Source organism: Apium graveolens, chromosome 5, assembly GCF_009905375.1.
Source record: "Apium graveolens cultivar Ventura chromosome 5, ASM990537v1, whole genome shotgun sequence".
NCBI lineage: Eukaryota > Viridiplantae > Streptophyta > Magnoliopsida > Apiales > Apiaceae > Apium > Apium graveolens.
In genome coordinates, this window is record NC_133651.1 from 246195910 (window position 1) to 246209252 (window position 13343).

General features: G+C 35.6%; 1 long non-coding RNA gene across 2 annotated transcripts; it reads left to right on the forward strand.

Annotated features, from left to right (window-relative positions):
* Positions 1-10344: 10344 nt before the first annotated feature.
* Positions 10345-13129, forward strand: LOC141661724 (uncharacterized). 2 transcript variants are annotated; one of them, XR_012550103.1, is made up of 4 exons: positions 10351-10444; positions 11005-11133; positions 11753-12251; positions 12375-13129. It is a non-coding gene; the product is annotated as an uncharacterized LOC141661724 (long non-coding RNA). The 2 variants fall into 2 exon arrangements; XR_012550102.1 differs by lacking the exon at positions 11005-11133 and having other exon boundaries at positions 10345-10444.
* The last annotated feature ends 214 nt before the right edge of the window (positions 13130-13343 follow it).

Here is a 13343-nt window from a genome sequence, read left to right on the forward strand (position 1 = left end):
AGAGTTTGTGAGACTTTGAATGTTGGTTGGTAATAAAAGTAGTTAGTGGTTCTTGTTTTCATACTTGAACCTAAAAAGATCCTGGTTAGTGTTAAAGGGGTTTAATTTCATTTCTTTATTAATTGTTAATCAGATTGTACAGGTTTGGTGATTAGCTAGTAACCCCCAGACTTATACCCCGGGTCTTGAGGGCGTTACAGGTTTGGCATCAGAGCTGTAGGTTTGGTCCCTGAAAACAAGAACATTAGGATTAAGATAGGATAGGGAGATCACATAAGATAGGGATAGTCAGATTAGGAAGAATAGTGTTAGGCTTTAGATCAGAGTAGAATAGGGAAATAATCTTAGGATTGTTAGTGACCTTTTCTTTTCTTTGGTACATTATCAGATGGCATCTTCTGGTTATTCTACATCTTCCGAGAGGACAGTCACTGGGCCAGCAGCACCAGCCATACCTCCAGTATCTGAGTATATGTTTCCTCCTCTACCACCACCACCACCATTGCCACAGGAGCCGGTACCACCAGTACAGGGGATAGTGCATGACCCCATAGAGATGTTTGATCCATTTGAGTTCTTCGAGCCGATGGTTCCTTTACCTATTGAGCACCAGTTTATACTAGGTATTGAGCAGGAGTTACCGCCACCACCATTGTTACCTCCTATACCAGTGCATGCCCCAGAGCCGGACATAGTTCAGATGATTCCAGTAGAGGGGATGAGAGAGCATGATGTGGATCTACAGTTAGGTTTACCCCAGCAGGGTGCAGGTATTCTGAGGGTTCCTTCCCAGGAGTCAGTAGGGCAGGTTGCTCAGCCGCATATGGTACCATACCATGAGTATAGAGTTATGAGGGATGATGTGGAGTATTGGCGGGCACAGTGTCGGGAGATTATGCATCTGTTTGATCAGAGGGACAGAGGACCGTTAGCGGCCCTACAGCCGGATTATTATATGAGACAACGATTACAGGTAGTGTTGATGAGTGCTACTTGGGAGCTGGATGATTTGACTCATGATGGACCTCCTTCTTTTGCAGAGTTCTACAGGGTTTTTCGCTTGGCACAGACTTTGGTCCAGGCACTTAGAGAGGAGCTTAGGCGTATTCCACCTGGGTTCTGAGATGGTTTGAGACAGTGACTCCAGAGTATATATGTATATAGAGGCAGCATAGTATAACTTAGTAGTGTGTATGTGTGTATCAGTAGTTTAACTTGTAGTAGTAGTTTAACTTGTAGCGATAGTGTGACTTGTAGCCGTAGTGATGACCAGTAGCCCGAGACTTTTTGTATCAAGCATTTACACCTGAAGCTGGTGTCACATATATATAAGATGAACTTTTTCAAATTCTTTTATTTAAATTTCAGTCTTTACAGTTTTACAACATTTACTTTCACTTTACAGTTTTTCATATTATAATTCCTGTTGAAAAAAAAGAGAACAATTATTTTATTTAACTGTTTACATTTCCAGTCTGTACATTCAGCAACTGTTTTCTTTAAATAAACCATGTTATTAATACAGGATAAATTATTTTCCATATATATTGTCAATTGTTTATTAAACTGTTAAATAAATATCACCTATTTTATTATCAGAAGAAGATGGCACCAAAAAGAAAGACTAGGGCTGAGACCTTTAACAGCAATTCTGAAGACCAGACTAATGAGACCATGAACCAAATGTTCCATCTGATGCAACAACAGATGATAATAATGCAGCAGCAGATGCAGCATCAGCAACAGCAGATACAACAACAAATGTTACAACAGCCACCTCGTCCTGAGCCTCAATTACCACAAGTATTACCTGTTGTTACTTTTAAGCAGTTTTAGTCAGTTAAACCTCCAGAGTTTGAAGGGACTACTGATCCTATTAAAGCTACCACCTGGTTAAAAGAAGTAGAGAAAGCGTTCGCACTAGTGAAGGTAGGTGAGGACCAGAAGACTGATTTTGCTAGTTACTTGTTGAAAGGAGAGGCGAATTATTGGTGGGAATCAAAAAATGCCTTAGAGGGTGAAGAAGTTATGGCATGGGATATGTTTAAAGAGTTGTTTTTAGAAAAGCATTTTCCTCGCTATGTGAAGAATCAAATGCAGATTAAGTTTCTAGAACTGAAGCAGGGAAATATGTCCGTGGCAGAATATGAAGCCAAATTTACTGAGTTGGCTAGGTTTGTTCCAGAACAGGTTGACACTGAAGAGAAGTTAGTTCAAAGGTTTCAAGAAGGGTTACGACCATGGATTTGTGGCCAAGTTACAGTTTTCGAATTAACGACGTATACCGCCGTAGTTCAGAAAGTTTTGATTATAGAAGGGGAAAGTGAAAGATCTCAGCAAGACAAGGGACAGGGAAGCTTCCAAGGTCGCTCCAGCCAGAAAGCCGGGATTCCAAGCCCGGGAAAATTTGAATTTTAAAAGGATAGGACAAGGTTCACAGAAGGCAGGTAATCATTTCCAAACCTCCAGTCAGCAGGGAATGGTCAGAGTTCCAGTGCCGTACTGCAAGACATGTAATCGAAAGCATACTGGTGTATGTATCAAAAGGGATGTAACGTGTTATCGGTGTAAGCAGAAAGGGCATTATTCTAACGAATGTCCAACAGGTAGAACAACAGAGATGACTTGTTTCCAGTGTGGAAAGAAAGGGCATATCGCCAGAAATTGCAAAGGACCAGCTATGACAGCCAGTGTTCCGAGAGTGTTAGCATTACCTCCGCCGCCGCCTAATCAACCCAAAGCAAGAACTTTTAACATGACCATGAAAGAAGCGGTGCAGAGTCCGAGTGTTATTGCAGGTACGCTTTTGGTGAATTCCGTAAGTTCAAAAGTATTAATTGATTCTGGAGCTACTCGTTCATTTGTTTCTGTAGAATTTCTTGATAAGTTACATTGTGAAATCGAATGGTTGGGCGAAACGTTAATTATAAAATTAGCGAATGACGACCAAGTTCCGGTAGATCGAGTATGTCCTGCATGTGATATAGAAATAGCCGGACATCATTTTTCGGTAGATTTAATTCCTTTTAAGCTAGGAGAATTCGATATTATCTTGGGAATGGATTGGTTAGCATGTCATAACGCTCAGATAGATTGCGCGAATAAGAGAGTCAAATTGCGAACTGCGGAAAATGCAACGGTAATATTCAAAGGCGAAAAATAGCAGAAGAAATTTCTTATTGTGATGCAGACTAAACGATTGCTTCGACAAGGATGTGAGGCGTACATAGCTTACGTGTTAGATACTGAAAGAGGAAGTCCTAGAATAGAAGACATTCCAGTTGTGTACGAGTTTCCAGACGTTTTTCCAGACGAGCTTCCAGGATTACCACCAGATCGAGAAATTGAGTTCACAATTGATCTAGCACCAGGTACAGAACCAGTTTCGAAAGCTCCATATCAGATGGCTCTAGTCGAAATGAAGGAATTATCAACGCAACTGCAAGATCTCCTAGATCGAGGCATCATACGGCCTAATGTATCACCATGGGGTGCACCGGTGTTATTTGTGAAGAAGAAGGACGACATCATGCGATTATGCATTGACTATAGGAAATTGAATAAACTCACTATTAAGAACAAGTATCCCTTACCGAGAATCGATAATTTATTCGATCAGCCAAAAGGAGCAGCATGGTTTTCAAAGATAGATTTGCGATCAGGCTATCATCAATTAAAGATTAAAGCTGAAGATATTCCAAAGACTGCGTTTCGTACAAGATATGGGCATTACGAGTTTTTGGTAATGACATTCGGTCTGACAAACGCGCCAGCAGCATTCATGGATTTGATGAACAAAGTATTCAAGAAATATTTGGATAAATTAGTGATTATATTCATTGATGACATCTTGATTTACTCCAAGTCAGAAGAACATGCAGAACACTTGAGAATAGCTTTGGAAATTCTGAGGAAAAAGCAACTATACGCAAAATTTTCGAAATGTGAATTCTGGTTAAGAGAAGTACAATTTCTAGGGCATATTATCAATAGAGAAGGCATCCAAGTCGATCCAGCGAAGATTGAAGCTGTGTTAAATTGGGAAAGACCAAGGACGCCGATAGAAGTTCGAAGTTTCTTGGGATTGGTAGGATATTATCGAAGGTTTGTTAAAGATTTTGCGAAAATAGCAACGCCGCTGACCAAGTTAACTCGAAAAAGTGAAAAGTTTGAATGGAGTGATAAGTGTGAAGAAAGTTTTCAAGAGCTGAAAAATCGGTTAGTAACCGCACCAGTACTTGTATTGCCAGACGAGGTAGGAAATTTTGTCATTTTCAGCGACGCTTCGTATCGCGGGTTAGGATGTGTACTGATGCAGCACGGTAACGTCATCGCATATGCTTCGAGACAACTTAAATCTCATGAACAAAAATATCCCACTCATGATCTGGAATTGGCAGCGATCGTATTTGCGTTGAAGCTTTGGAGACATTATCTCTACGGTGAAAAATATGAAATTTACACAGATCATAAAAGTCTAAAGTATATCTTTACGCAAAAGGAGCTGAACATGCGACAACGTCGATGGCTGGAATTGATAAAGGATTACGACGTCACGATCAGTTATCATCCAGGGAAAGCAAATGTTGTAGCAGATGCGCAGAGCAGGAAAGAAAGATTGAATCGGTTAACTTCGTGTGAAGACTTAATCAGGGAATTCGACAAATTGGAAATTGAGATTCGTATTCCCAATGAATCTGCAGAAGCTATCTACACTATGACTTTCCAACCGGAATTGTTAGAAAAGATTCGCCGCTGTCAAAAGGAAGGGATGAGTCAAGATGATGACTTGACGGGGGAAGAAATCATAACTCAGAAAGATAATGAAGGAATTTTACGCTTTGCGTCGAGAATCTGGATCCCTAACGTAGCAGAATTAAAAAAAGAAATAATGCGAGATACGCACAATTCGAAGTATTCCATTCATCCAGGAAGTACAAAAATGTATCGTGATCTGAAAGAAAAGTTCTGGTGGCCGAACATGAAGAAGGAAATAGATGAATGGATAAGTAAGTGCTACACATGCCAGCGAGTTAAAGCGGAACATCAACGTCCGAGTGGATTATTGCAACCATTATACATTCCAGAATGGAAATGGGAACATCTAGCGATGGATTTTATGGTAGGATTACCAAGGACAAAGGCAAATCATGATACGATATGGGTAATCATTGACAGACTCACGAAGTCGGCACATTTTCTACCAATTAATGAAAGATTTTCACTCGACAAGCTAGTGCACATATATCTCAAAGAAATTGTGATGCGACATGGAGTTCCAGTATCTATCGTGTCTGATCGAGATCCTCGTTTCAACTCAAGATTTTGGAGACAATTTCAAGAATTTCTTGGAACTAAATTGAACATGAGTACCGTTTATCATCCGCAAACCGATGGGCAAAGTGAAAGAACTATCCAAACGATTGAAGACATGTTACGAGTTTATGCGATCGATTTTGAAGGCAGTTGGGATGAACATTTACCTCTGGTGGAATTTTCTTATAATAACAGCTATCACGCCAGCATTGGAATGCCACCGTATGAAGCATTGTACGGGAGAAAATGCAGATCACCAGTATATTGGGATGAAGTTGGAGAACGCAAAATTTTGGGTCCAAAACTAATTCAACAGATGAAAGAAAAGATTGAACTCATTCAAAAATGACTCGATGCAGCGCAAAACAGGCAACGCAAATATGCAGATCAAGCCAGGAAAGATATGGACTATCAGGAAGGAGAAAATGTACTACTCAAAATATCGCCATGGAAAGGATTAACCAGATTTAGCAATAAGGGTAAATCGAAACCACGATACGTTGGACCGTTTGAAAGTTTGAAGAAAGTGGGAAAAGTTGCATACGAATTAGCTTTACCGACTCATATGCAGCATATTCACAATGTGTTTCACGTGTCCATGCTTAAGCAATATAATCCTGATTCTAGGCATGTAATCGAGTATGAGCCGATAGAAATCCAACCTGATTTGTCTTTTATAGAACAGCCGGTAAGAATTTTAGATCGGCGAGAGAAAGTGTTGAGAAATAAGTCTGTATATTTAGTGCGAGTGTTGTGGAGAAATCCTATGGTTGAAGAATCAACCTGGGAACTCAAAAGTGAAATGTTAGAGAAATACCCTCATTTGTTTTCATAAAAGATTCTGAGGACAGAATCCTTGTAAGGGGGGAAGGATGTAACGACTGGGAACTTTACGTTTATATTATATCATGATTATAATAAAATATGTCTATTAATGTGTCATTTATGTGTGATTATCTGATAAACCCTAACTGTTACGTGATACGTGTATCCCATGTCATTTCTGTATTTTTTAAAGGTATTTTTTAGATATTTTATTATGCATTCATAGGTTTTATTTCAAACATTTTACGACCCAAACGATGATTTTAGAGCCAGTATTTCAAATAAAATAATGGGCCTTATTTTTCATCAAATGGCTTTTACAATTGCCTTGTTCTGAACATCTAGATAATTTATAAATTTTCTTGTTTTGCGGAAAATGACTTTTCCGGGCCCCATTGGGTGTTAAAACCTCCACAAAAATCACATTTTTATTTTTATAAAATTATAGGACTTTCATTTATATTATTTCTTTACATTTTTGCATTATTCACAATTTTTGGGAATTTTTGGCAGATATATTGCATATATAAAATATTTATAAATTAAATTTTAATACTCAAAAATTATAAAAATTAGGGCCCAATATTTTTATTTAATGTATAATTAGCCCCTTAATTTTAATTAGGAGTATTATTTTTACTACTATAAATAGCCTAATTTTTATTTATTAGTTATAATTAATCATTAAAATCTGCAAAATTACCAAAAATCCTCTGAAATCGGGTCGGGAAGAACAGGTTCGGGTCAGGAATTCAAGTCGTGATTTTGATCTGATTACAGCACCAAAACAAGTGATTCGAGTATCCAAATTGAAGGTTTTGATTTGTTCTTTCTGTTTCTTGCATCAATTTCACGTTTTATTGCATCGTTTTTGATTTTTGATTTCTAGGGTTTATGTTCGAATTAGGGCTGTTTGATTCTGGGGTTATTTTGATGTTTTGATGATTGATATAGCTTTGTTAGATGATTTACACTCGATTCATGGTGTTCAATTGAACAAACGATGCTTGGATAGTGATTCACGATTTCTAGGGTTTAGGTCGAATTTTCAAAACACAACTCGATGATTTCTGTGAATATTTGTTTCTTGTAATGTTAGGGCTTTGATTGTATATGTTCTTAGCTTCATTTTGCACTATATAACATTTGATGTTATGTACAAATGAGTGATTTGGATTTTTTGCCGGAGTTCTTGATGATTTTGATCGGAGAATGATATCCAGGGATGTTTCTGGTCGATTTTGGCCTGAAACAGATTGGGGAAGTAGTTTGGGATGTTTTGGGATCAAAAACGGAACCAAACGGTGTCCGTTTGGCCAGGAATTGGACTCGCCGGAGTTCGGTGAAGTCGCCGGATTCTGGGTTTAAACCCAGATTCCGGTCGTGTTCTTCACAGACCCGGAATCCAACCCGGTTGACCTGTTTCCAGAACCCGGTTTTGATCCACCTTGTCAGATGTCTGTTTTCTGACATATGTTTCTGGAAATTATTTTTACTTTTTATTTTTATTAATTTTAAAAATCAGTTTTATTTATTTTATAAATTGATTAATTAATTATTTAATTAATTAATTTATATTATAAATAATTCTGAATTATTTTCTAAAAATCAGATTGAATTATTTTCTTAATTATTTATTATTTATTTATTATTTATTAATTATTTAAAAGTGTTTAATTATTTTGATAATTAATCAAATAATTTTCAATAAATCATAATAAATTCATTTTAATTTCAAAAATTATAGAAAAATTATTTTTAATTCTGATTTTCTTAAATAATGATTTAAAAATTATTTTTGGGTTTTAAAAATTAGTAATAATTATTTATAATGATTAATAAATGGAATTATCAGTATTTAATTAATAATAATTCAACCGTTAGTCCGTTTTGCGTGAAACGAAAGCCTGTTAACTCAGAAAAATGAATCCTTTTCACTAAAAATAATATCAAAGCTTAATTTCTTTTAGAAGTTAGTTGATTTTGTGACTTGTTTGATTATCAGTCGAGTTACGTGCCGAGACGAGTCCGAAAAATTCCGGAAAAATGGGAAACGAGTCAGATAACGATCAGTTGAGCGATCAGCGAGTCAATTTTGGTTTTAAAAATTATTTTAACCATAAAAATGATTATGTGCTTATGTGCTTATGTGTATTACGTGGTTAATCGAGTCTTACTTGCTTATATGTAATACATGAGTCAGTCATAAGCGCATGGGTAGATGTTAGGATCGGTTTGAAGTCAATTCAAGATGCAAATGAAGTACGATGTGACTTAACCAGTCTGTTTTGCCAACAGAAGCTAAGCCAGCCAGGCCAGTTGAGTCAGTAATAGTCCAAGGTGATAGACAGAAGTGATTCAATTGCAGTGAGTCGCGTAGAAGGCAAGTTTTTCCTCTATTCTACTTTCAGAATAGTGATATTGATTCAAATATTTATCACATTTGCATTTTCTTGATTATTGTTCTTGATCACTGATATACACTTTCTAATCCTTTGTTCATATTTCATTTCGATTCTTGATTTCTCCGTTTCTTTGGATTCTTGATTCATATTCTATTGGTGACACATGGAGATTGATATATTCTAATGTTTGGAATATATCAAAGCATACCGATTGTTCCGGTTGCTAAGCGATGGACTGGATAATGATATTTTGGGATTGAGTGTGTCTTAATCCTGAGGACCGGGATGACTGGTGCCTCGACGTGGACCGTAGTGCCTGGGTACCCGACTGGATCTATATATTGAGATATGGATCTGCATTATATTCTGACTGATCAGCAGAATATAGATGCGAACTTGTGTCCAGTTTAGTTTATTTGTACTCGCCAGTAATGGCCTTCTTTCTATTCTCGTGAGGTTATATCTTGGCAGATATACCTGGGATGGCGGATTCATTTAAAATGCTTTAACACTGTTTATATTTTTGTGGACTTGTTGAGCAATTTTTGGCTCACCCCTTTTTGTTATTATTCACCTTATTGTTTTCAGTTAAGAAGGAATATGAAACCAATCAGGACTCGAGTGGTAAAGAAGTGGGTCAAGCCTTGGGATCCTCTCATACCCAAGGTGTTGGTCCAATCCAGGAAGAAAGCTTTGAGTTGCCCGAGCAGGTGGAGTGTTGATAGATAGTATGTGTGTGTGTTTGAATAAAAGTTGAACTTAGTTTAAAATGAATTAGACAATGGTTTGTAATAAAGAGAGTTTGTGAGACTTTGAATGTTGGTTGGTAATAAAAGTAGTTAGTGGTTCTTGTTTTTATACTTGAACCTAAAAAGATCCTGGTTAGTGTTAAAGGGGTTTAATTTCATTTCTTTATTAATTGTTAATCAGATTGTACAGGTTTGGTGATTAACTAGTAACCCCCAGACTTATACCCCGGGTCTTGAGGGCGTTACAAACGTTGTCACACCACCTGTAGCATCCTTTATGGATGAAGAATACAGTCATTTGCTAGCTCTCATCAACCAACCAGATGATAATAATGCATGAGTCAACTTGGCAGGTACTAACAACACTTCTTCTTCTCAAATAATTTTAAATTCTAATCCTATTCTTAATGCATCTCTATGGTATTCTGGGGTAACCCACCATATCTCATGTGATATCACTGCATTTTCATCATATAAAGCAGTAGGTAATCCTATCACAGTGCAACTTCTTGATGGTTCATTAGTCAATATTAAATATATTGGAACTGTAATTTTTTCTCGTTATTTTATCTTAAAAAATGTGTATCATATTTCTAATTTCACTTTAAATTTAATATTCGTTACTTAGTTAACGAAATATTTAAATTGTATGGCTTTCTTTTCACCGGATAACTGTTATTTTCAAGACCGCACCACGAAGATGGTGATTGGTAGATGAATTCATATCTCTGAACCTAATGAACACTACACCATAGATTGGTTATGACAACCATATTTTTAATAACTTGTCAAAAAATGTTGCAAATGAGAGAATAAATTATATGTATTGTAAAGATTTTTATAAACATTGCGAATGGAGCACAAAAATTGGAGGGAGTTGAAAACTAACACTTTATTGTAATAAATTTGTTAATACTTTGCGGTATATCCAAATTTTGGGCCCAAATATTGGTGGGCTTCTAATTAATTTGAGCAAAAACTTTTACCGGGCTTCCAAAAAAAACAAAACACACACCCATATACTATACTATCACATACACTACCATACACCCATACATAGGACACGATAGCCGCCAAAGAGAAAGAGTAAGAGAAAAAAAAATCAAAATCTAATATTGAGTTTGAGAAGAAGATTTGAGCTGCACAAAGGTAAAAAATTGACCCCCGATCCTTTTTCCCCTTTTCCCCTAAATCGATTGTTCATGTTCTTCTTTAATTGAGTATACATATTCTTCTTTGTTCAAATAACTATTCCAAAATCTTAATTAGTTTCTTTGTATATGTTCAAATGTTCTTTCATGTGCTTAAATTAGTTATTTATGTTTAATTCAGTATGAATTTGATCTTTGTTCTAGTTTTTTGTTTGGTTTTATGTTTTCTTTGTACCGAGTTTCTAAAATTTGGGATTTCTATATAAATAGGATTTTATGAGATTATTGATTATTTAATGGAGATCTAGTTTACAAGATAATTGAATTTATATTGGAGTTCTTAAGATTTTAGACTTTATAATTTTAGAGAGAATCAGGGACTTTGTTGAGGCAACTTTACCTTAAACCCTGAACCCTATTTTGCAACCTATTTTACCTTTGTTTTCATTGTTTTAATGTTTTGTGTCATAGTATCCTTGCTTTTGAATTTCAATTCCATATAGTAATTTTATATTTTAATCCAATAATTAATAAGGTTACCTTTGGTGTAATGTTTAGTTGCTCAAGGAGAAAGGGATATTACCAGAACTTAGTCCATGTGTGGAGAATATCGGTTGCTCTGGATGTAATTGCAAGAATATTGGAGATCTTGACTGAATGTAGTGTTAAGCCTTTCTTGTAAAAGATGTACGTTTTACTAGAATTAGGATGCTAACCTCATAGGTTTTCTTTTAGCTTTAGCCAAAATGGTGAGTTATTGTCACTATTAGTGAGAATATTTTGTTAGTGACTTGAAAATATATAATTTAAAACATACAGGAGTGATAATGAATTGCTCTTATCTTTTCTTTTGGTTTATATTTGTACATACTAGTGTTGTTTCCGCAAAGTTCATCAAATTAGTGAGTGTATATTTTATTATCAATTGCATTAAATTCCTCACTACTTTCTGTAGATTTGTTAATTAGTTACTAATTTATCTTTATAATCCACCTCCCTTGAAGCAAACATAAAACCTATGTTCACTATATTTATATGCAAAAAGATTCTCATTTACTTATATTTATATGCAAAAAGGCACTAGTTATGTTCATATGTAGCACATAAATGATGCAAGGATATTACAACTCTACAGCTACAAGTAACCAGATAGCTGACAATAAGTTCTATATTGCGGAACAGGCCAGTAAAAGGCCCTTAGACGAGACCCTTTATATATTTGTTCATAGAACGTATTTCTTCTCTGTTTGATCTGCACTCAATCTTTTTAAGTATGATTGACTTCTCTTCCTATTTGCACAAACAGGGTTGGAGTCCATACAGCAATATCAGGGTCTGAAAACTGAGAAACCTGTTCTTCTTACTGGTCATGGGAAGGTTGATATTTTATGGGTTTACATTACAATTCTATTTTTCTAAATTGTAGCTCCATGAACTTGTTAATGTGCTTACATAATTGTAAGATATTTTGACTGGTTATGTGCACTTGTCCTCTGAATTCTTTACATACTTGGGTTGGTTTATATTGGGTTACGTAGATACTTGGGTTGGTTATATGTAAACAACATATTATTTCCTGATGGTAGATATTGGTCATTATCATTCTTTTCAGGAGGTAATAATTCAGAGTTTACTTGTCCCACTTGCATATCAAGATGTATAACCTGTTTAAATTAGCAACTGAATATGTTTTCTTAAAATTAATAATTACTGCTTGGATCTTATTCAAGATTTTGTTGTTCCCTAGATTGGTCAAAAACTGGAGATTTCTATAGAATGGTCCAACCACCCTCTTTTTGAGCCTGGTAATGGTCCCCTCTTATTCAATAAATTATTTTAAAGTAAAGTTTACTTCTTGCGATCTTTGCTTAGAAAAATTAGAATTTCTCATCAAAGGTGCTATTTTGTTTTTCTGGTAATATACCTAGGTGGTCTAGAAGTACTAGATGTACCAGAACCAGAAAAGATACTGATCAGACCTCGGGTTGGCATCGATTATGCGTTGCTGGAGCATGTCAACGCATTGTGGAGATTTGCTATTGCTAGTACCTTGTGGATAAGTGCTTCTAAAAACACCCTCCGGCCACCTTGATGTTTTAGTGTTGACAATAGTGAAACTCTATAGAAAGTTGAGGCTTTGATGAAAACTAAACAAAGGTTTAAATTATTGACTTTCTTATTTCTACTAAGGCTTCCTCTCTATATAGTACGTTATGTAACCTAAGTTAAGTAAATATAAATACATAAACTTAACCTCTATTCCCAACAAGATCTTATATTGACCACTGCTTAATTACATTTATTCGGATGAATAAAAATATAGAAGTCATTGTCAAAGGTTCAATGATGCTGAATTTGGTGCAGGCAGATCCATTCATTCAGTAACAGTAGGACAAATCCCTAAATACAATGAGATTTTCTTGTTCTTAAATTCATTTTAAATACTACCTTCAAGTCAAGTATCATATTCATATATTTTAAAATGGAACACTCGCAATTTTTTAGATAAAATATTTTGTTTTATTTTGTTTTGTATAGCAGTGCATTTGCATTTGGGGCCGGAAAACTAGTAGCAAGATTTCTTGGCTATCATACGAAGGATGTGATTTCTTGGACAATATACTTCCACGGAACAGAAATAACCTCTTCAAGCCTAACTATAGGAAGATTAATAATAATGACGGGCTACACAAGTGATTGCTTTATGTTTAATTTTTTAGTTTGAAGTTTGTACAAATAGCTAAATTCTTTTTTGTTGTTCTCTTATACTTAAATTATGAATGTTTGTAAAGATGATGTTTATGACAGCCTGAGAACTGCTTTTAATTTGGTCATGGTACTTTTGAATGACAATATTTCTTGGTTTTGTGGCATAAAATAATGGTTGGCTAGTCTAT